At 42.7% G+C, this 24,596-nt stretch overlaps 1 protein-coding gene across 2 annotated transcripts in view; it reads left to right on the plus strand.

Annotated features, from left to right (window-relative positions):
• Positions 1–24,596, plus strand: part of VGLL4 (vestigial like family member 4) — a 183,580-nt gene that overhangs the window by 111,028 nt on the left and 47,956 nt on the right. The window lies entirely within an intron of this gene.

A 24,596-nucleotide genomic window follows, 5' to 3' on the forward strand; every position in this document is an offset into this window, starting at 1 on the left:
CACACAAGCACTCCTTTTGTTTTGGCTTTGTGTCATGTGTTCATGTGCACAGGTGTGTATTTTTGGTTTTTTTACACACTTTATTTCTTTGGATTCAGAAGAAGTCTCTCCCCCCCCCCATATTTGATTCACCTTCCATATTTGGTTACCCTTACAGCTGTGACAGTTGCTTGACTGATTCTCACAGGACCCCAGGCTTGTGGAGAATTCTGGAAAAATAAAGAGCCTACTATGCTTACTCTTCCCAATGTTAGTTCTGTTTTTACTGTAGCTTTTAAAAGATGGTAGTGCTTTTGTTAACAATTAGGGGTTTTTTTTGTTTGTTTTTTTCTAGTTGGAGTCTTACTTTGTTGTCCAGATTGGAGTGCAGTGACCGCTCCCGGTCACCGCAGCCTCTACCTGCTGGGCTCCGGTGATCCTTCTGCCTCAGCCTTCCGAGTAGCTGGAACTACAGGCGCGTGCTACCATGCCCGGCTGATTTTTTTTTTTTCTGATTTATTGTAGAGATGAGGTCTCACCAAGTTTGTTTTGGAGGTAGAGTCTTACTCCATCGCCCAGGTCGGAGTGCAGTGGCACGTTCACCGCCACCCCAGCATCGACTGGCTGGGCTCAGGCGATCCTTTCACCTCAGCTTTCCAAGTAGCTGGAACTACAGGCGCGTGCTACCTTGCCCAGCTAGTTTTTAAATTTATTGTAGAGACGAGATCGTGCGAAGTTGCCCAGGCTGTTCTCGAACCCATGGGCTCAGGCAATCCTCTCACTTTGGCCTCCCAAAGTGCTGGGATTACAGGCTTGAGCCACCGCATCTGGCCAAAAAATTAGTATTTTTAACAGCTTTGCTGAGATAAAATTCACATACCATGCAACTTATTAATTTAAAGTACAATTCAGAGGTTTTTAGCGTATTTGCAAAGTTATACAACCATCACCAAAATGTAAGTATAGGGAAATATCATTTTCATTGCTTCCAAAAGACACCCTGCATCTGACAGCATTCCCTCTCCATTCCCTGTACCTCCCAGTCCCTGGCAACCACGAATCTACTTTCTGTCTCTCTAGATCTGCTTATTCTGAACATTTCATGTAAATGGAATCGTACAACATAAAGTCTTTTGTTATTTTGTTCATTTTTATTGCTGAATAGTAGTTCTTTGTATGGCTATACACCTTTTATTTATCCAAAAAAATGTTGTTGTTTTTTTTTTGAGTTGGAGTCTCACTCTGTCGCCCAGACTGGAGTGCAGTGGCCGCTGCCGGCCACCGCAGCCTCAGCCTGCTGGGCTCTGGTGATCCTTCCGCCTCAGCCTTCCAAGTCGCTGGAACTACAGGCGTGCACTACCATGCCTGGCTGAGTTTTTTATTTATTGTAGAGATGAGGTCTCGCCAAGTTGCCCAGGCGGGTCTTGCACCCGCGGGTTCAGGCAATCCACTCACCTCGGCCTCCCAAAGTGCTGGGATTACAGGCTGAGCCATCGAGCCCGGCCCCCCAAAAATGTTTTATATGAAGGGTTGGGTTGAGCAGTTATGCAGACAACAGTGCCTGTTCTCTTCAGCTACTAAAAAGCAAGAGTACCATGCCATTTTGTTTGCTTATTTGTACTTGAACCTCAGCAAAATGTCATGGTCCCAACCCTTGCATAGTTTATTTTTAATATCTGAGTGATATTTTTCTGTCTAGTGATCTCTAATTTCAGATGGAGATATATATATATATATAGAGAGAGAGAGAGAGAGAGAGAGAGAGATGTAGATACAGTTTAGCATTTTCAAACTGTACTTTCAAAGACTTCAAACCCATTGTCATTCAACCTGAACCATAGTAGATTATAAACTCCATGTCCTATAGTTTTGCTCTCAGTTGTCATAGAGTCAGATAAAATGGACTGCCAAATGCTAGGGATACTACTTAGGAGGCCTACTCACAGGATTTAAAAGAAACAGGCTGTCATAGATGAATTATCTGACCCAAATGGTAAGTAACATCTAGTTATCATGAGTGATCCATTCTGTCATGATGCAGCATTTGAAAAGCAATCTAGGACAAAAGAAAAAGCCTCTGGCCCTATCGAATTTTGGGAGAGAAGCCTTTAGAAGTTAACATACGATTCTTTCTGGACATGTTCATTATTTTATTTCTTGTTTTGTAAATATTTGTAAGTGGAAATGGAATTTCATTTTATAAAAAGCAGCTCCACTAAAGAGTGTGTTGATCTCTCCCTTCTCCTGGTTGTGCTGGACTGTTGTTACTCCAGCCTTCAGTTTACCTGCTGTAGCATCTCAGAGTGATCATGGCGACTTTGTGGTTGTTTTCATTTAATCACTTGGAGCTAGCTGGGAGAATACTGGCAGTGTTCTGTCCCAGCAAGTTGAGAGGAGTTTCTGCAGTTAAAGTTTCTCTTTGTTTCCTTCCTCTCCCCTCCCATTTGTCTAGACTTTGAGAAATTTATAAATTGGTAGTCTTGGACTCTGTCTTGTGGGCCCAATTCAGAGCTTTTGGGGAATGAGTATTTTTGTTATGCAAAAGACATAGGAAGTATATGGCAGTGTGTGCCTTATAGGAAATACAAGACTGGAAATGGTACAGCCATTTTCCATATGGGGAAATTGAGGCACCTGTGGGTGGGGGGGGTGTCACTTAACTAAGGTCCTGATCACTAAAGAGGTTAACATTTTTAAAAATTAGAGATATATACCATTGTTTGAAAACAAGCTTCCTAAGGGTGGTCTTTAGCTATTTCACATATTGGTGTTGGCAGGAGGTTACCAGGATGGCTTAAATATTGCTCTCTGGAACTCAGTTCATCAGGAGTTACCTGAGAGGATTCATGAGCGTACTCAACGGCATCAGTTCTCCTCCCACATCGTTGCCGAAACATCCCCTAGAAATAGTCGATGCAGTATTGGCTGATGATAGTGTCTATCAGTTGTGAACGTGGAAGAGGCACAAGAGAAGATACACACTAGTATGCATAGAACTTCCTAGAGGCATGCTAAAGTTACAGATTTTTGAAGTCCCTGAACAACTTTTTATTAGGACTGGAGTCGGGCCCAGGAATATGCATTTTAAGTAAGTCTCTCAGGTGACTGACATAGGTGATCCAGGAACCCCACTTTGAAAAGCTTTGTTGTATTACCCAGCGAAGAGAGGCTGCTGGATGAGAATAAGGAAAATTTCCATAAATTGGTGAAAGTAAACTGAGAACCACTTTGGCCTTATGTAGGAGCCCAGAAGAGCATGAAAAATATGATCAGACTTAACCAAAAGTTAATTTATTCCTAAAATTTCAGGAATACATTTGTCACATGGGGACAGTTCCACCTGGATAGTCATAGAAATATTCAGCATTAGCAACTTACAGAAGATCCTGAAATTAAAAAATATGCAATTGCTCCTTGCAGCATGATTGGACTGCACAGGTCCACCTATGCACATATTTTTTTCCAACTGTACATGGATTGAAAATATCTTGGGATGTGAAGCTCAAATATAAGTGGGGCAAGCTCTCTGTGTATGTGGGTTCTGCAGGGTGAACTGTGGGACTCTAGTGCGTGCGTATTTGGGTATACATGGGAGTCATGGAACCAGTTCCTCGCATAGATAGAGGAGACATGTAATCTCTTTAATATATACAATTGTAACTCTTCTGAAAATAAGATCTTTTGCTGCTACTATTCCATAGGACCTTCCCAGCAAGTCGACAGAGCCTTGACAGTATCCCCACAGATGATCTATTGCCTTAGTGAGGGGACTTGATTATGTGTGGGTTAATGGGGAAACTAGGATTTGTATATGTATGTTCTCTGTGCTTTCAGTCTCTATTGGGATCCATAATAGGTCTAGTGTGAGACTCTTCCAATAACTATCTACCTCTGGCAAAAAGGGTTGATACTTTAGCTATTTAAGATATTTGCTGAAATACCAAGTGTTTAAGTAAATGGGTCATCCCAAGCTGGAACAGCTCAAATGAGTGTAAGGAAGAAAATGCAAGAGGCTTTCCAAGCTTTAGTTTTCAGTTCAGCAGATGGAAGCCTCTCGGTTACATGAGCTCACATCTGTCTCTCTGATTCGTCAGAGTTTGTGCCATAAGAACTGCGGAATTGCTGATTCTGTAATCCCTAGAAAGCATGATTGAAGTGAGATTGACAAACAGCTACCCGCTAAAGGTTAATGGCACAGAGAGAATAAGGGGCCTGCAGAACTAATTGTGAAATATAAATGTCAGTGGTTGCAAACCATTCATCCATTTAATTTGCACAAAGTTAACATAGTCTAGTAGACTCCAAATTAAAACGTTTCAGTTTTGCTTTATTTCTTCATTAGTTTAATTGCCATTGACCTTGTGTCAAGGCTGAAACAATTTAGGAGCATTCTAGCATGGGAGCAGTTTTAACAATCCTTGTCAGCACGGCTTTAAAGAAAATAGGTTGGTGAAACACATGTAGGTTTTGCAACCTGTGAATGGTATGATGTATTTATTTTGTAAAACCACTAAAATAAAGCTCTGGGAAGATGGATTGAATTTCTGAAGTGCCAGAATGTCTGTGGTGAACATCACTGTTAATTTATGATGTAGGCCCAAGCGTTTGCTACCCAGGTGTAGATGGTAGGTGTTTAGCAGTGGCTGGGTCCTCAGTGTAGGCTGGCTTATCAAGAAACAGGATGGAAAGATAATGGCTTTTTGAAGAGCATCTGTAATCAAATACACGTACCTTATAAAAAAAAAGAGGTAAGAATGAGAATTAGGTTTGGTGTAAAGGTATTTTGCTCCTAAGTCTGAAGGCTGTAGATGACTGTAATAATAGATTGGAATGAAAAGACTACTCAGAATAGGAGAACATTTTTTGCAAATCATGTATCTGAAAAGGGACTTGTACTCAGAATCTATAAAGAACTCTTACAGCCCTGCAATGTAAAGACAGATTGTCCAATTTAAAAATGAGTCAAAGATTTGAATAGACATTTCTCCAAAGAAGATATACAAATGGTCAGTAAGTACATAAAAGAGATGCTCAACATCATTAATCATTAGGAAAGTGCAAATCAAAACCACGTGAGATCTGCCCACTAAAAAGGCTGAAATAAAAAAAGAAAGACAATAACAAGTATTGTTGAGGATGTAGAAAAGTTGTAACCCTCACACATTGCTGGTGGGACTGTAAAATGGTGCAACCATTTTGGAAAACCATTTGGAAGTTGCTCAAAATGTTAAACATAGAGTTACCATTTGACCCAGCAGTTCCACTCCTACATACATACCCAAGAGAGTTGAGGACATCCCTGCACAGATTTATCTAGAAATGTCCATAGCAGCAGTATTTATAACAGCCAAAAAGTTGAATCAATCTAAGTGTCCATCAGTTGATGAGTGGATAAATAAACTGTGGTGTATCCATGCAATGGAATATTATTTGGCAGTATAAAGGGTTATAGTACTGACACATGCTACCGCATGAATGAACTGTGTTAACATTATATACTGCATGAAAGAACTTGACACAAAGGACACAAAGTCATTATATGATTCCACTTATGGGCAATGTCCTGAATAGGCAAATCTGTAGAGACAGAGAGATTAGTGGTTGGTAGGTGCTGGAGAGAGGAGAATATAGGGAGTGACTGCTAATGGGCATGGTTTTCTTTTGAGGGTGAGGAAATGTCCTAAAATTAGATTGTGGTGTTTGTTGTCCATCCCTGTGAATACACTAAACCACATTGAATTGGATACTTTAAATGGGTATGTGGATTATATCTCAATAAAGCTGTTATAAAATGTGGAGATTGGAAGTGGAGAATATTGTTACTCCATTTTTCTTTGCGAAGTTCTTTCTGTGTGGGTGCATTTGCTTACATTAAAATCTTCTGCAAAGTATTATCAGCTCCATAACAGATCTTACTAATGGCCCCCATAGGTCATTCAGAGATTATCTGAGCGCCAGGCTTTGTGTCCAGTGCTGGGGGCATTCACTAATAAGCCCTGTATACCAGGTGGCTCTCTTCAAGGAGCTGACAGTCTGGTATTATTGTTTTCTTCCAAATCAGTAGTAGCCGTCTTATAAGAAACAACCTGACATCATACATGTAAATTAAGATAATCTTTACAGAGAATAAATTGCGTGTGGGGGAGTAGGGAGTTGGGGACTAGGGTGAGTGAGAAAGAGGGGATGGAATCCAGGTGGAGGCAGTCAACAAGGGCAGATGCACAAAGATGGCCAACTATCGGTGTGAATTGGTTGCTTTTCAGCTTGGATGTTGGCATTGGCTCCTAACAGTCTGCTAAATAAAGTCCCCACTTTTTATTTAGCATGGCTCCGTAGAAAAGCCTGCTCCAGAATTTCCATGTAGGAGCGTTCTAGTGGTGGCAGGTCTGATTGGAAGTGGGCAGAAGCAAAGACTGTATGTATAATAAGTGTTGTTGTAGTGGGGCTGGGGTGCTAAAACCTGTGAATGACCAAACCCAGTTCACCCCCAATACAGCACACGCCGGTGGGACATTTCTCCTGTCATCTTGCCCACTGCTTCCTGCTGCTCTTTTGCCTTTGCCCTGCAGGTCCCAGTGGCCTGGGGGGTGCCATGCTGTCTCCCCCGACACTGCACTGACCGTTCCTTTGGCCTGCAGGATTTTGTTCACTGGGAAACTCCTGCTCGCCCTTCGGGATCTGCTCCGTTGAACCTCTCCAAGTGGCATAGCCCTCTCTGGGTGCAAATCCAAGCTTTCCTACTTACAGCTGTGTGACCTTGAGCAAGTTGCTGAACCACTTTTGACTTCCGTCTCCTCCTCTGTAAAATGACTAATTATAGTACCTGCTTCACAGATAATTAGGAGGATGAAATGAATTCCCATATAGAAAGCTTTTTGAACATCTCCCGGCACCAAGGAAATGCTTCTCAGTGTTATTTGATGTCCTGATCCTGATTATGAATCTCAGGCAGCGTGGAAGCCCCTCCTTGTTGCTTCCTCTGCACTGGCATGTGTTTTCATCCCTGCCAATAAATTACAGCAGAGTAGGGGTGAGGGACTGTCAATTCCCTGAAAAGTGTGGTAAAAACCATGGATAAGATTGTTCCCTAGGCTGAGTATGGTGGCTCAAGCCTATAATTCCAGCACTTTGGGAGGCCGAGGTGAGAGGATTGCCTGAGCTCACAGGTTCGAGACCAGCCTGGGCAACTTGGTGAGACCTCATCTCTACAGTAAATCAAAAAGTTAGCTGGGCATGGTGGCATGTGCCTGTAGTTCCAGCTACTTGGAAGGCTGAGACAGAAGGATTGCCTGAGCCTAGCAGGTCGAGGCTGTGGTGGCCGTCAGCGTACCACTGCACTCCAGCCTGGAGTGACAGGGTGAGACTCCAATTCAGGGAGAAAAAAATATATATATGTTGTTCAGTGTGTTAAAGTCATTCCAGGGAGTCTGTTTTAGAAAGGAGATTGGATTTATATGACTTTGGGCCCCTCATAATGTAAAATCTTTACTGCCTAAAGGGGCCTCTGTCTGCTGAGGTACCATGTATGGGTGGTGGGTGGCTGGAATGAGGGGAACATCGTGTAGTCATCAAACATCCTGATCTTCCTGCCTTCCTCTCCTAGACCCATAGCAGCTCTAGACCAACCCTAATCCCACAGCCTCAAGCAAGTATGACTGCCTTTCTGTATCAGCATCCCGAATTAACCTTCTGGGGATGTAAGGCTTCCTGCTGTATCCACGATCCTCAAAATTAAAGTTTATTACATTACACAACTGAGGGCTTAAAGCAAAATTCTGTTGAAGTATAATTGTGCACTGTTTAGAGATGCCAACATCTTCAACAGTTCTTGAACCTCATTAATTTATTTTGTTTTTTTGCAAGTGTGGGCATGATGCCTGCCACTTCATATTTTGGGGTCACCTCTCCTCTTTATGTCCAGTAGGAAAACATTTCAATGTGTGTTTGTCATTGCGTTTCTATTTTTTTGATTAGTATAAAGGTAAGTGGCTCTAGAAATGTCATCTAGTCCATTAAGCCATAGCCAGCCTCTGATCCCAGGACTCTTGCTGTCAGCTCACCAGGCTCAGCTGTACCTTTGAAGTAGAGGGCAAGCCTTTCATCTTCGATCATTTTCACTTAATGACAGCCCAGCCTTTGATCAGCTCAGTTTTTCTCTTTCTTTGGCTTTATAATCAGTCACTTGGAGGTAAGGAGAGACCTGAAGTAGTCCCAGAAACAGCCACAACTTTTATGAGCACAATGGTTGATTGACCTTCATATCTTAAGTAAATATACCAGAGGGGAGCCAGCCCTTCCTGGCCTCTCATTGATAAAATGTGCTTGTTGGGCAATGTAAACTTAAAGAGAGAGATGGGGGTGGGGAAGATAGAAGTAGAAGTAAAAAGTAAGCATCATCCTCATCCCCCCAATATTTTAAGTTGTTTAACTCATACCTTTATACTTGCATATAAAACTTCTCAGCGTCATGGAGATGATTTTGTTTCAGAAACACATTAAATTTTAAATGCTAATGGAATATTTGTTTTCAGATTAAATTTTATGACTTTTAAGTTTATTCTCAAATAATCTAAATAATAGGCTAAATTATTTAATAACCTAAATAATTAATAATCTAAATACTAATAATTTAATTTTTGAATTTATTTAATAATACAGCTTGACAAAGAAACAAAAAGTTCTTGATTGGGTATAATTTTTGCGTAAGTATCTTAAGACTTCCAGTTAACTTTAAAATCTGGGGAATAAATCTGCAGTCACCCCCTTAAAAAGGAACTTACAGATTCACCTATTCTTTGTTATGCTGTGTACCACTACTAAGTCATTTTTCTTAATATAAAATAAAATTACATTTTTATATTTAATGACTTATCCATATACGAAGTAGCTGTTTGCCTTTCCAATGAATCTTCAATAAATGTTTTAATAGTCTTTCAAGCTAATTAGCATACTTGTAGACTTCAGTTCTAGCCTCTCAGGGTTTTTTTGTTGTTGTTCTTAGAGAGTATAAATGTCTTTTAATAATAGCTTATATAATCTATAACTATTGAGTAAAATTTATCTGTAAAAACAGTCTAAAATATACCGCATACTGTGAAAAACCTGATATATCTGTATATTAATTAGCCTGGCACCAATTTAATGAAGGATACTCCATAGTGTAATTTTTTAGAATTGGTTTATTTTAATATAGATAGATTTCATCTAAGTCCATTTAAAATCTCTACTGAGAATTTTCCTTCTGTAAGTATGCATTCTTTGAAATGCTTGACATTTGTTCTTCACAGCTCAGTCTTTACCTAAAGATCTATTGAATGAATGTTGATTAATCATGGGCAATTGGAAACTCTGAGTACAACCCTTGCCACTAAGCAGTAGACTCTTGATATTATTTTATTTAAAGAAAATGAGTTGCAGTATACTGAAATTTTTCTCCTATAGTAAAAATAGAATCTTATTGGGATAGTAAGCATATCACCTGAGAATATGAAAATGTAAATGTAGAAGGTTAACTGGACTTGTTAGATCAACCTGTAGAATGTAAAATACGGGGTGATACTGCTAAATCAGTCTGTTTTCCCTCTCATGTATTGATAAGCCGGGGAAAAACTGTAGCTTTCTGTTTCTTTTCAATTCATAATTTCTCAGTTTTTAAGAAGAAAAGATTAGCATCGTGTATTGAAAGAATTATTAGGAGGAAGTCAAAGATGGCCTGTTTTGGAAGGGTCAGGTGAATATACTAGCTGAAATACTTTCCCAGCTCCCTGATCTTTCCATAAAATATCTCCTGGGGCCAGACATGGTGCCCAGAAGTTTGAGACCAGGCAGGAAAACGTAGCGAGGCATCATCTCTACAAAAAACTTTAAAAAAATTAGCCAGGTGTAGTGGCATATGCCTGTCGTCCCAGCTTCTTGGAAAGCCGGGCTGGAAGGATTGCCTGAGCCCAGGAGATCAAGGCTGCTGTGAGCTGTGATCGTCATGATCATGGCATGGCACTCCAGCCTGAATGACGATTGAGATTCTGACTCCAAAAAAAAAAGAAAGTCTCTTGGAGCTGCTGCTGCTTCATCCTCACTGATATGAACATAGTTGAGGCTTCTTTCCCTTACTCTTGAATCCTGCCCTGTCCTGTGGCTCAGGAGTGTCTGTTCAGGAAACCATTAGGCTGGTGTCGTTAGGCCACCCTTCTCTTAAGTCTTCCCTGTAGCTTTGCCAGTATTTACAATAGTTCCCTGTCAGTTACCTGCCACATCCAGTTTGAACTGTTCTGCCTATGTTCAAAGCCCTTGATTACCTGACCCACCTATCTTAACTCTGCAACTAGAAGACGCAAACCTTTTGTTCTGGTCAGATTGATCTTGCACGCACATCACATCATTCTTGCTCTCTCCTTTTCCTCATGTAGTTGTTTCCACCTGGAATGTCCATACCCACCATTTCAAAGTACCCAAGTCCTGCCTACTTTTCAAAATCCCTTCCTGTCTAGTAGTGCTATAGTGAAGATCTTCATATAAAATGTCCCTGGCATTTCTTGTTTTAAAAAAATGTGTACTGAGTTTGTTTTATCCCTAAGTTAATTAATAGTTTAAAACTTCCCCATTTCAATTTCCAATGTGATAAGTAGTGATAGATATTACCTACATGAGCAAAAGCTCTTTGAGATCCTCAGTTTTTGGGGGGACGGGGAGGGTAACAGTTTTATTGAGATATAATTCATATACCATATAATTCACCCACTTTAAGTGGGCATTTCATTTATTTTTGCATTTATAATGTTCTCCTTTACAGTCATTTATCTCTATGACTTATTCACTCTCACTAGAACTAAAGTTCCTTGAGGCAAAAACCAGATCTCAAACATCTCTCTGTTTCCTTAGTCCCTGGCATAGTCCTGCAAACTGGGCACCATTTAAATGAACCACATCCCCTCATTTCCTCTGCCAGTGCTAAATTCTATACTTTCTTTTTTTTTTTTTTTTTTTTTGAGTCAGAGTCTTACTCTGTCGCCCAGGCTGGAGTACAGTGGCTCTTGACATGCTGGGCTCAGGCGATCCTTCCGACTCAACTTTTCAAGTAGCTAAGTAACTGGAGTTACAGGCGTGCGCCACCATGCTCAGCTAATTTTTTGATTTATTGTAGAGACAAGGTCTTACCATATTGCCCAGGCTGGTCTTGAACCCCTGGGCTCAGGCAACCCTCTTGCCTCAGCCTCCCAAAGTGCTGGGATTATAGGTATGGGCCACCATGCCCAGCTATACATTCTTTAGATGGGACTAGATTCAACAATTGGTCTTTAAAATAAGAGCTCCAAGGCTGGGCTTGGTGGCTCAGCCTGTAATCCCAGCACTTTGGGAGGCCGAGGTGAGTGGATTATGAACCTGTGGGTTCGAGACCAATCTGGGCAACTTGGTGAGATCTAATCCTACAATAAGTCAAAAATTAGCCGGGCATGGTAGTTCAGCTACTTGGAAGGCTGAGGTGGGAGGATTGCTGGAGCCCAGCAGGTCGATGCTGGGTTGGCCATGAGTGTGCCACTACCTTCCAGCCTGGGCAATGGAAAGAACTTCTTGTGTGAGTTTCTCGGATGATGTGTCAGGGATACACATCCCACTTAACCAACAGTTTGGGATGTGGAGAACCATCTCAAGAAGCAAACTTGGGTGGCAGCATTCATGACAAAGGAAAATGGACGGGGGCTTACTCCTGGGACCTGTGCTGAGGAAGGAAAGGAGGGCGTGGGGGAGGAGTTGTGTCTAGGAAGTGTCTTGATGACTTAGCAGCTTTGTCAACATGTTTGTGAATAGTGGTCCAGTTAGGGTGACACGATGAAGAGCCACATTGCGTGATGCAGTCAGGCTTATAAATGTTTGAAGCTAGTGAGGACCAAGGAATGCTCACTTGGCAAGGAAGAACTTGGTGAAGAAGGTGGGGCTTGCACTCTCGACCAGCCCTTAAAGTGAGAGGATGTTTTAGACAGTCAGGAGGGGAGATGGAAGAGTGGACCACACAAGCAGTGGAGTCTGGGAGAAGGAAGAAGAAAGAGGAAAAAAAGAGGCTGGAGAGGGAGGGTGAGATGGGCTGCCAAGGTCTAGACTACCAGGATGAGAAAGTTTAGACTTGATTCCTGCAGTCTAGTCCATCCGGGACTCTGATCTCTCACACTGGGAGGTTGGGTGGCCATGTTGGAAGACTTTCTACCCCAGGTATGGGGTAATGTGAGAAGGAAGAGTGGAAAGGGTGCAGGTTGTACTAATAGCTTTTATTTGCCTGAACCATACAGGTCACCTGTTCTCTAAATATTTACTGAGCCTCTGCTACATTCAGGCAGAGTATAAGCCAGCCCCTGATATTGTATTGTGTTTTTCTTTCAGTGTCTTTTGTATGAAAATTGTGTCCCCAGTTGGACTTACACTGATGTAATCAAGGGTGTGCTGTGTTTAATTCAGCTTAACTCCAGGTTCTTGCTTTACAAATAAAAGGTGCTTAATAAATGAGTATGGGATTGAGTGACAGTGACATGATGCATACCTCCATACTACTGCTACAAAAGGTAGCAGGTTGCTGGTTTATGGTAGAACATTTCAGGGGCAGCAACTTAATCAGGTAGTCAAGTTTAGTTTCCCAGGAATGGGATGAATGGGCACCAGGTCCTTCCAGTGCAATGCGGTGGGGAGTGCACAGCATCATCTGTGTGCACTTCTTGGGCAAAAATGCTGAACTCACATCTCATCATGAGGAAGTGATCAAGTCACCAAAAATCCTAGGGAAAGGTAATTGGTCTGGATTATTTTAAAATGTCAATGTTGTAGAAGAGGGGGGAAAAGTTCCTTTAGATAAAAGGAGATGTAAGAGACAGGACAACTGCATTGAGCAGGGTGTGATCCTTCGCTGGATGCTCCCTCACCCTCCTGGCCACCAAAAAGAAATTTGAATATGGATTGAATATAGATAATGACAGTATATCAACTTTAACTTTGCTGGGTGTGATACTGCTATTGTGGCTCTATTAAAGGACAGTGTTTCCTTCTTAAGTATTTAGGGGTGAAATACCATGACATCTCCAAGTTACTTTAAAAAATTTTAGCAACTATGGCAAGAAAAAGTGTATGCGTGTAACTAAAACAGATGCACAAAATGCATATAGTAGGTGAATCATGATAAAGAAAATGGGATGTTCATTGATCATTCGGTTTTTTGGGTAGCTTTAACATTTTTTGAAATAAAATATTGGAAAAATTAGAATGACTTACATGGGCACTCAGCTCTTTTAAAGTGAAAAGACTTACAGAAGCTGACTTTAAACTGCTCAGTTTATCAGTCTTCATGGTTCCTAGGCCCTTGAATGGGGTGCATGCCCCAGCCCCTGATGCCACTTGGACTCTGTTAGGACTGTGGCATCCTTGAACTTTGTGTCCTATTTTAATCCTTGGAAAGTTTGCTCCATGGCTTCTGAAACCAGCATGTTTAGCAACAGTCAGTAATATGGTGAGTTAATGAATCGCTGTGGGACATCTGAATAGCTTGCAGAGACATTTGTCTTGGGGTATTTGCCACATCCAAGCTACCTGCTCACTCCAGCTTGGGGTGGCAAGTGGGGAGAGGGCAGCTCTCGGAGCTGGTGATGAGGTTTCACATCCAGAATAGGGAGGGTCCATGCATGGCCTTCAGCGCTCTCTCTGCCAGCTTGTGTGAGAATTTTGAATTGGTCCTGGGAGCGTCATCTTACTCCTCAGGGTCTGAATTAGAAGAACATCCTGCAGGGAACAAGTTGCCGTTTGATGGCAGCAAACATGATGGCAGTGCTGAAAAATCCCTAGTCTTTTATTGGGGCTGCAATCTATGTTATGTAGAACCCTGCCATGCAGCTGGACCTGGGTGGATGGTACTGTAAGTGGTATGCTCTTGGGGCTGGGGCTGATAAGATGCCTTTGAGTCGGGTTTTGAAAGTGGAGATAGTATGAATAGGCAGAGAGGGATTCTGAACAGATTCTAGGGAGGGAGGGAGGTGAGTGGAAGCATCCAGATGAGCTGAGCGTGTATGGAGAGCAGGGGCACAAGTTACCGAGCACCAACTGCTTACTGGATATCTTGCTTAAACCTTGACTTGGCTCTCTGGGCCTGCGAATGGGTTCATGCTGCCATTTTCACACATGGGGAAACTGTCATAGAAAGGCAGGCAACTGCCCTGGGATTGTGCAGTTGACTCCTGGGGGAGCAGATTTGGAGTGCTTACTGGCCCGTGCCTCTGGGTACTGTGTCCCTGACCTAGTAGAAATAATGTCTGCTGGCCTTATTAGAGGAGAGGCACTCTCATGTGTAGTGAGAGAAACAGTGAGGGGGTTCCTTTGCCCCATCACCTCATCCTCAAAGTGGGAGTTGCACCAACCGATGGAATTCAAGTGTCATAAACTACCTGTTCCAGACTGAGACCCTTTTATGTGTTTTCTTTGATGCTCACAAAAATTCCTCACAGTAGATGAAGAAATAGAGGCTCGAGAGAGTTGAAGAAGCTGCTACAGTTTCACATTTTTCTTACTCCAAAGCCCGCTTTCTCCCTTCCTTGTTTCTCTGTCCCTGGGCCAGATTGGTCAGGGATACAGACATGAGAGAGATGCTCATGCCTCCTGAGGCAGTACCCGGGCCCACATGCAAGGTACTCCCCAAAGGAGCCGGGCATGGTACACTCTTCCCTCAGGAGCCTGCAGTCAGGGCCACCCTAGAGGCTCAGAGTTATGGGAGATCCGAGGAAGGAAAGTTTAATTTTCCACTCTCTCCTTACAGTTCCAAGATTCTCTCTCTCTCTCTCTCTCTCTCTCTCTTTTTTCCTCCTCTAGCGATCAGTCAGTGACTGATTCTAAGACTCAACCCTCCCAGGGCCTGTGGCCCAGTCATACTTCCAGAATCCCTTCGATTAAATAATGTTTTGAAAATCAGATGCTAGCAAATGGCCTTAGATGCTTAACCTGTTGCAGGGCAAAGGTCTCCAAGACAGAATTTCTTTGGGTATTCTTGCCAAAACACTTAACATTTTGAAGAGGTAATATCATTTCTGCCCAGCTTAATTCCTCTGTTTCGTGGCAACTGGAGTCCCTCTGGAGGCTTGGCTCAACTGCTGAAGAGGTTTGAACAGGCCTCTTTTTTTGCTTACCCTTGTTCATCTCCTCCTGAACATTTATAAGCTCTACCAGGGAGGAAATTGAGCCCCTAGCAAAATGTCTGATTCTAGTATCATCTGCTAACAATTTACTTTCATAACTCTCTTCCTTCTCATTAACAGTCAAATGTTATAAAAATAGATTTGTAAGTAAATATAGTGCAGGCTTTCTATTAGCCTCTAAGAGCCTTTTCCATCGAGGAGGGCTCTGTGTACTTGGTGTTAACGGTTCTCGAGCTGACTTTGTCTTCTTGGGGTTCACAAGGGTGATGTGTGGGGCTGTGTGTGGACATGTGACCCACCGGACCGCTGCCCTAGCATTCAGGCAGATGCCGGGTCTTTACGCCTTCACCAGCACGGGTGACAACAGTGCCTTTGCTCTAAGTGAGACTCCACTTCCCGAGTTGACTCAGAACTTTCTGAAACTGCCCCCGAAGCCACAGTCCAGGGAATGGAGGACCAAGGCCAGAAGGTGTGATTATTAAATCTGGGTCAGGAAACCAAGGAAGTAGATAAGTGTTCGGTCTTTGTGTTTAATCTTTTTGAATCTCACTTATAATGTACAAAGTCAAAACCAACCTCAGGCTTAGCTCTGCTAGATCCTCAGCCTATTTATGTTGCTGTTACGCACCTGAGCTTTCTTCAAGGTGAAATGAGACCTATAGTAAGACATTCATTTGAGCCCTTTTGATAGTATTGTGTAGTCTATCAAAATACAGTTCAGGATGAGCATGCTGGCATTTTGGGAGGCCAAGACAGGAGGATAGCTTGAGTCTAGGAGTTCGAGACCAACCTGGGCAACTTAGTGAGACCCTGTCTCTGCAAAAATAAATAAATAATACAAATGAACCAGAAGGACCTGCAATCATTGTCCCTTATGCACCAGCAGCATCTGTACTGTCTGGGAGCAGGTCCCACTCTGGACTCACTGACACTGTACTAGGAGGAGACCCCCACACCTAGTTTGTGAACACAATTCTAGTCCAACCTCCTCATTTACAGGTGAGCCAAAGAGTTCCTGGGAGGTCAAGAGCATTCCTCTAGCTAGTGCAATAGAGGTGAGCACCCAAGTCAGATGGCCAGGCTCCAGGGACCCTCCCCCCACCCCACGCTTTTCAGGCAGACCACTGATCTTTCCTTGTGCAACTGGGGTAAGGCACCGCGTGCATCTGTTCACTTTTCCTGGTGCCCAGCCAAGAAATCACTGTCTTCCACTGCCAACCCATTTGTTTCCTCTTGTCTTCAGGTGACTCTAGCCCAGAAGTGGTATCTGTGCGTGAGACTGCTTTCATTTAAGTCAGCCCCACTACATTAGGTCAGACTGGTCCACCCAGAGGTGGCAGCTCTTCAGTTTTTGAGTCAGACCCGGAATTCAGTCCTGTCCTCTGTTCTTCCTTACCTGGATTAGTTTCCTGGGGCTTCCTGAACAAAACTCCACAGGCTAGGTGGCTTAATGACTAGGTGGCAGAAATTTATCTTCTCACAGTTTTGGAGGCTGGAAGTCCAAGATCAAGGTGTCAGCAGGGTTATTTTTCCTTGGCTTGTAGATGGCCGCCTTCTCTCCTCCCTGTGTCATGTGGTGGTTGTCTCTCTGTTGTAGTGTTCCTGTGTCCTAATCTCTTCTTACAAGGACACCACTCGGACTGGATCAGGGCCCACCCTAACAACCTCATTCGCCTTAATTACCTCTTAAGATCCTGTCTCCAAACACAGTCCCATTCTGAGATACTATGGTTTAGGATTTCAGCATGGGGACGGGGGAGGGGGCACAATTCAACCTGTAACACTTCTCTCTCTCCTCTCTCCTCCTTCCCTCTCCCTTTTCCCTCTCTCCTCCTTCCCTTATTCTTCCTTCCTCCACTTTCTCCTCTTCCAATCTCCCTTTCCAGCCCCCTTTTTCCTCTTTCCTCCTTCCCCAACTGTTTTCCTCCTGTTTCTTTTCCTTAGCCAGTGTCGCATCCTGCACACCCAAGAAGAATATGGAAATCGGAGAATCTAAAGCCTCGGTTTCTCCTTCCAGCTCTTCTATTAATCATCTTTGTCACCTTGAGCAATTCAGTTGGTTCTTGAAACACTAGTTTCCTCAGCTGTAAGGTGGGAACTATTCTTCCCCTCTTCTCTTACAAAATGAAGGAAAAAATGAATCATGGATTATTGGTAAATGCTTTTAAGGTGAAATATACTAATATAAGATACAGGAAGTCTCTCACAAAGTATAATACATATGGCATTGTTTAGATTCCTTGAAATCCTAAATCTTAATCCATTGTTTAGATTCCTTGAAATTCCTTAAAATGGCCTGTATGTCACCTCCAGTTTTTTGTTTGTTTGTTTTTGGGTTTTTTTTTGAGTCAGAGTCTCTCTCTGTCGCCCATGCTGGAGTACAGTGGCATACTCACGGCCACCGCAACCTCAATCTGCTGGGCTCAGGCGATTCTTTTGCCTCTGCCTTCCAAGTAGCTGGAGCCACAGGTGTGTGCCACCACACCCGGCTACTTGTCTTGATTTGTCTGATCAAGTTGCCCAGGCTGGTCTCAAACTCAAGGGTTCAGGCAATTCTCTTGCCTCTGCCTCGCAAAGTGCCAGGATTATAGATCCACACCGTGCCTGTCTACCTCTGCCAGTTTTCCTGTGTTGTTGTACTTAATTATATTACTAGCGGTCAGGGCTATTGGTTATTGGTTTTCTCCCAACACAATCTCATCATTGCTCTGGAGAGAAGACTAGAGCTGTGCACACCAAGCCTCGTCTGAGACTGGTCTCTGCTTGGCGGCCTGGATGGAGGTTTGGCCTCTTGGAAGTGAGCTGGGGATCTGCAAGTTTGGAGCTGAGTCTGGGGCTGCCAGAGAGTGACAGTGTGAGAGGTACTTGTATTGCCACCCGAGGGCTGGTGGGGAAGGGGCCCCGTCACCAAGTGGAGTTGTAGAGCTGCATGCAGTCCTTGTGTGCTGGCAGACAGCACGTGGTGGCTTTTATCTGCTGGCCTGAGTGGCCTAACAGCCTCCTTTGAAAAGAGAAGAAAGTGGACCCGAAAGGGGCCAGCCACAGCCTGAACTGTCTGCAAGAGGGTGACTTCACAGTGTCTTCTTCCCAGCTGCTCGGCTAGGAGACAAAGTATTATTTGAGAGAAAATGAGTAAGCTGCGGCTGTGGGGCTGCTGCCCTGCACAGTCCTGAGTGAGTGAGAGGTGAGTGGGTGTGGAGCGGGCACAGGTTCTCTGGCCAGGACACCCTTTTGCCAGTAGGTGTTGTGGGCCATGGGCAGGAGGCCGCGCATTGTACGGCTGACTTAGGGTTCTGAGCTGTGGTTTGGCTTCTTGGATTTAGGTTCAAATACGATAAGGGATTGGGGGGGGGGAGTAAACGCGAAGCCTTAGAAACGGCAGAGATTTAAATTGTGGAATAAAACTCTGTTGGGCAAGACAGAAACTTTTTGTTCAAAATTTGTCTTTAAAAGTTCAGCGTGATACTTTTCAGTATAGTTTTACCCTCCCCTTCTCAGGAAGACATTGTCATTTCACCCTTGTGCTATTGATCTGATCTCTAGAAAATGCCACTACATACCATTATTTTGATTAATTGATCTTGAATCATGCCCTCATCCTTGATGCTGTCACGCACCCCTCTCTGGCGACCTGCCCACAGAATTAGCGAAGGGGCCAGGTACCAAGACCCAGCTTCCCCTGCTGGTTCTATGTTGTTGCCCCTAAGAGAGGCAGTTAATCTCTCTGGAACTCTATCACTTGCCTCGTCTCTATGTTGAAGGTCTTGTCCTTGATCATTCAGTTCTATGAGAGTGGAATCTGCATTTAGTGGGCCAGATTGTATTTATCTCAGGTTTCAGTTGGCTACAGCTTTCTTGTAGTATTTGAATAAATGAATGGAGCTGGAATATTGAGAATTAGAAGTGTCCTTGATTTTTAATGAAATCTCTTTGAATCATAAGAGGCTAATGATGAGCAAATCTCAAATAATTTTATTATAGTTAAGAGTACTTTGTTGAAGTGGATTTACCATAATACTATAAGAAAGGGTTTGGCAGTAGTGGGAAGACACTGGACGGACACAACATCAATAAGGGTACCTGATCTCAAACCAAAGGTCCCCACTTTACCTGTACAATGTCTACTTGTACCTGTAATCCTGAATTGTATCCCACATCTTTGTTTTGTTTTTTGAGTCACCCAGGCTGGAGTGCAGTGTCATGCTCATGGCCACTGCAGCCTCGAACTACTGGGCTCAGGCAGTCTTTACGCCTCAGCCTTGCGAGAAGCTGGAACTACAGGCATGCGCCATCATGTCTGGCTAATTTTTCTTGACTTATTGTAGAGATTATGTCTCACCAAGTTGCTCAGGCTGGTCTCGAACCTGTGGGCTCAGGCAGTCCTCTCACCTCGGCCTCCCAAAGTTCTGGGATTATAGGTGTGAGCCACTGCACTGGGCCACCCCACATCTTTAAAATAATACATATATATATATATATGTCTACAAGAGAGTACTTTGTTGAATCTGTTTTTCTCTTACTGCATAAAGTATGTTATGAAAAAGTTGGTTATTTCTTGATTAGTAGTAAAAGGAAGACCTAACTTGAGATAAATTGTGCAAAATATTAGAGCCCCAGCTAGCCCATCAAGATAATCTAATCAAACCATTTAATTTTACAAATGAAGAAAAAGAGGTTACAGTGCAGTTTTTTGGTTTTTTGTTTTTTTTTTTTTTTGAGTTGGAGTCTCACTGTCACCCAGGCTGGGACTGCACACTCATGGCCACATCAGCCTCAACCTGGTGGGCTCAGGTAATCTTTCTGCCTCAGCCTTCCAAGTAGCTGGAACCATAGGCACATACCACCATGCCTGGCTAATTTTTAAATTTATTGTAGAGATGAGGTCTGGCCAGGTCACCCAGGTTGATCTCAAACCCTTGGGCTCAGGGAATCCTCTCGCTTCCACCTCCCAAAGTGCTGGGATTACAGGTGTGAGCCACCTTGCCCCAGCTACAGTACAGCTTTGAAGGCCCTACAGTTAGGTTCTATATTTCATCCATTCTGAGGTGGACCATTATTTTATGTCCCACTGAGAAAAAAATCTTGGCTATTAAAATGACAAACTTCAGCCTTAGGAATATTAAAACATAGGGAATAAAGAATCTTTGAAATATGGTAATAACAGGATTTCAAAACTGGGTGACATTCTTGGTAGGGGCCTTCCTGTGCTGGGCTTCTCCCCTCTATCCATTCTGACTTTGAAAGCAGAATTTTCTTAAGATATTTTATCAAAATCATTATATAACACATCATAAAGTTTCCTTTCTCTCTGTTAATCTTGTTTGTCCCATAGAAGAAATATATGCTGATTCTTGTGAAAATTTGGGCCAACATTTTTGCTTATCTTCAACTGGGGTGCATAATTTAGGAATATTTTTGAGCCGTGTTAGAACTCATACCATAACTAAAAACAGCCATTAAATAATTTTGTATATAGTAGGCATTTTTCTTCAGTAACACACATCTACATAAAATGGTCTTCATCAAAGAGGCCAAATACATGTTAAAATTGAATGTCTTTAGTTAGAATTGCAAGTTTGAAAAAAGTTAAATTGACCATTGTCGTTAAGCCAACTTGAGAAACTTAAAGTACTGGGTTGCTCAGACAGTTCAAATATTCCTCCTCCTGTTTATTCTTGAAAAAGAAAGATAATCTTTTCTCCTTCAACTGCCAAACCATTGTGAAATTTAGGATACACATTAAGGCAAAAGAAAAAAAGTCTCTTACACTCCCAAGATAAGTTCCTTTTGATGTATATATTTTTTCCTCCCCTCTTTGTGGTCAGAGTCTGTATAACTTTCATCATTTATGCTTGTGACCGTACTTTACACAGCCTTTGGCATATAATAAGCACTTGAACTCACACTGATTAAAAGTTGAACTGGAGCATAAATAGGACTCTGATGAATCCAAGCGCCTAACTGACCTCAAGCATTTCTCTGATTTGATCTTTTTAACTTAATAAATAAGGTTTTACAAATTATCTGACTTTAGTATTGTAGAGAGATGCAACTACAATAACAAAAGGTTTTTTATTTTGAGGAAAATTTATGAATGCCTGTTCTTATTTGTTTAACACTTTAGTGTGAAAAACCTGAGAGGAAAAAAGAAAAGAATCTAATAATATTGGAATCTTCTGTCATCTGCTTATAAATACATTCATAAGGGGGGGTGACATCTCTACTGAAATCTAACGCACATACTAGTCAGTTTACCCATTTAAAGCCTACGCTTCAGTGGTTGTTAGTATATTTAGAGTTGTGCAACTTTGGCCACAAGCAATTTTAGAACGTTTTCATCATTCCCAGAGGAAACCCAGCACCTATTAGCTGTCACTTCCCATTCCCGCGTCTCCGCCCCCAAGAACTCTAATCTACTTTCTGTCTTTATGGGGTTGCTCTTCTGGCATTTCATCAAAATGGAATCAGGCCATATGTGGCGTTTTCTGTCTGGTTTCTGTCACTTAGCATACTGTGTTCTAGGTTCACTCATGCCATAGCATGAATCAGTACCTTATTCTTTTTATGGCTGAATAATATTCCATCATATGGCTATCTCACTTTTTAAAAAATATCCATTCATCAGCTGATAGACATTTGGGTTGTTTCTACTTTTTGGATATTAAGAATAATGCTGCTATGAACATTCATGTGTATGCTCTTATGTGGACATATGTTTTCATTTCTCCTGGGTGTATCCTGGGACTGGAATTGCTAGGTCATAAGGTCACTCTGTGTTTAATCATTTGAAGAGCTGCCGGACTGTTTTCCACTGTGGCTGTGTCACTTTACAACCAGCAACGTGAGTGTTCCGGCTTCTCCACATCCTTGCCACACTGGTGGTTGTCTGTCTTTTGATTATAGCCCTCCTAGTGGATGTGATAGAGTATCTCTTTGTACTATTAATTTGCATTTCCCTGATGGTTCCTGATGCTGGATGTGGAAAGATACATGCTTCTTGGCTATTTGCATATCTTCTTTGGAGAAGTGTCTGTTCAGTTTCCAGAGCCTTTCCTATTTTTTGAGTTATCTTTTCATTGTTGTAAGAGTTCTGTACATAAACATATTCTCAAGTAGATCTTTTAAAATTCCTTATTCTGTGACACCTGTGATCTTTAACATACCTGTAAATTCTATAAACTGCCTACCCTTTACCCTGCCTCCTTTATTCACCTAGTATCCACTGACCAAATACTGTGTGCAAGGTATTGAGTTCTGCACTCTCAGGTATATAAAGCGAATACAATTCCCCTGCTTGAAAGAGCACAAAATAGTAGGTAAATTTATATAGCTACTCAGAGGAAGAAGAGATGACTTTCAGGTTGTAGAATCAAGGAAGACAACTTTAAAAAAAAAATTTGAGTCGGGCTCGGTGGCTCAGCCTGTAATCCCGCGCCTTTGGGAGGCTGAGGTGAGTGGATTGCCTGAGCCGCAGGTTCGAGATCCTCCTGGGCAGCGAGACCTCATCTCTACAATAAATCAAAAAATCAGCCGGGCGTGGAAGCGCATGCCTGTAATTCCGGCTACTTGGAAGGCTGAGATGGAAGGATTGCCGGAGCCCAGCAGGTGAGGCTGCGGTGGCTGGAAGCGGCCACTGCACTCCAGTCTGGGCGACAGAGTGAGACTCCAGCTCAAAAAAAAAAGAAACATTAGGTATTAGCTAGTCCCGCCCCTCATTGTGTGGCAGCTGGTTGAGGGGAAGGAGGCCCTTTCACTCCATCATCATAAAAGAAGAGTTGTGTTTGGACCTCATGTGTCTTGACTCCCAGACCAAATGTTCCCTCCAAGTTTACTAAAATAATTTTAAACCCAGCACACATACAACAATTATAACAGCTCTTGCTGTGAAATAGAAATGTTGGGTGAGGGTGCTCTAGGGCAGGGCCCCAAGGGTGAATAAAGCCTCCTAACTTTAGAGACCTGTCTCTGACCTTCTGTCTGGACTCTTCCTTCTACCCCTCAGTTCCTTTTGCTCTTACTCAGCCTTAGGTGGGACCACACGGTGTTTAGGAAGAGGTGTTAGGCTGTTCAGCAGAGGCCATGGGTTCTTGCCTCCAGTTAACTTGCTCAATTGTATGACCCTGGGTAGACCACTGCATGTTTTGGGGCATACTGTGTTTACAAGGCTCCTTCCTTGCCAGCATTCTGAGATGCGATGGTCTACAACCCTCATATACTCAACATCTCGAGGGGACCTGGTAGAGGCGTATATCACAGCCACCAGAGAAGAACCACATGTAGTTCCTTCATGAAGCCTTTGTCCCTACCCCCAACTCCAGGTTAGAAATCGCCAGTGTTTTCAGAGGACTCCCTGTAGACTTCTTTCTGTGTCAGACATCTGCAATTCAGTCTTAAAGATAAGCAGTGCTTTGGTTCCTCCGTTTGATGAACTTAAAATGCAAACCAGCACAAGAATTTTTATTAGGGTGGAGACTGGGGAGTGGAGTGGGAATGTTGTTCTTAACCTAAGGGTTTTGCTTTTCGCGTCGTAGTGTGTGCTGGTGTAATGAGTGACGGCTCCTTTTTTGGAGTAATTTGAGTCTGTTGCTGTGGTGGTTGTTTTCCATAGCAACCCTTGTTGCTACACAGCTGGCATCTGATGAAATGGTGACCAAAGCTCAGGGGTCTATGCTGAGCCCAAGCTGTCCTCATCCCCTCACATCCCTGCCAAGGATGTTGAGAAACCCTGGCAGAGAGGATGGTCAGCCTGTGCCATTTTGATGAGATTTGATTCGCAATTGCTGAGTTCTGGGGGAGTTCTCAGGGCTCCCCACAAAGTTCGCTGGGCTTAGGCTTCGGAAGCTTTCCCTTGGAAACACCCTCTTCTGTTTCTGTGGAGGAGGAGGGACAAGAAAGAAAGAGGATATTTGGAAAGAATATCTTCTAACTTATCAATGTATAATGATTAGCATCGCTTGCTTTGCTTGTTATTTAAAACCAAAAATTACTAAATAGGAAACAGAGGTCAACCAAAATCACACTAAATTTCTGAGGATAGCAGGACATGGGCCCTGTTTTTTGTTGTTGTTGTTTTGTTTGTTTAGCTATTTCTTTTAAAATGGAAAGTTCCAGTTTGCTTTGGGGCCAGAATCCTTAAAAGAAATCCCAACTAGAAGTGTATTGTGGGTCACCGTATATTTGCTAGTTTATATCTTGCTGACTAAATTGGCAAAGTTTTTATTTTTTCTGGTAAATATTCAGGAGTTTTTTTCCTTACTCCATTCCCCAACAAAATCATATTTGTCTTAAGTGTATGAAGTAAATGACTGTTAAAACTCTCCACACAACTGTGACGATATGAAAATTAGTGGTGGCAAACAAAGATTTCTTTTCTTAGGTACCACAAGGCCGCAGATGAAGTTGACTTTATCCTAATATTACTCTCAAATTATGACCAAATGGAAACAAAACTGGTCAGGC

This window comes from Carlito syrichta, unplaced genomic scaffold, assembly GCF_000164805.1.
Source record: "Carlito syrichta isolate Samal-C Ts95f unplaced genomic scaffold, Tarsius_syrichta-2.0.1 Scaffold305672, whole genome shotgun sequence".
Lineage (NCBI taxonomy): Eukaryota > Metazoa > Chordata > Mammalia > Primates > Tarsiidae > Carlito > Carlito syrichta.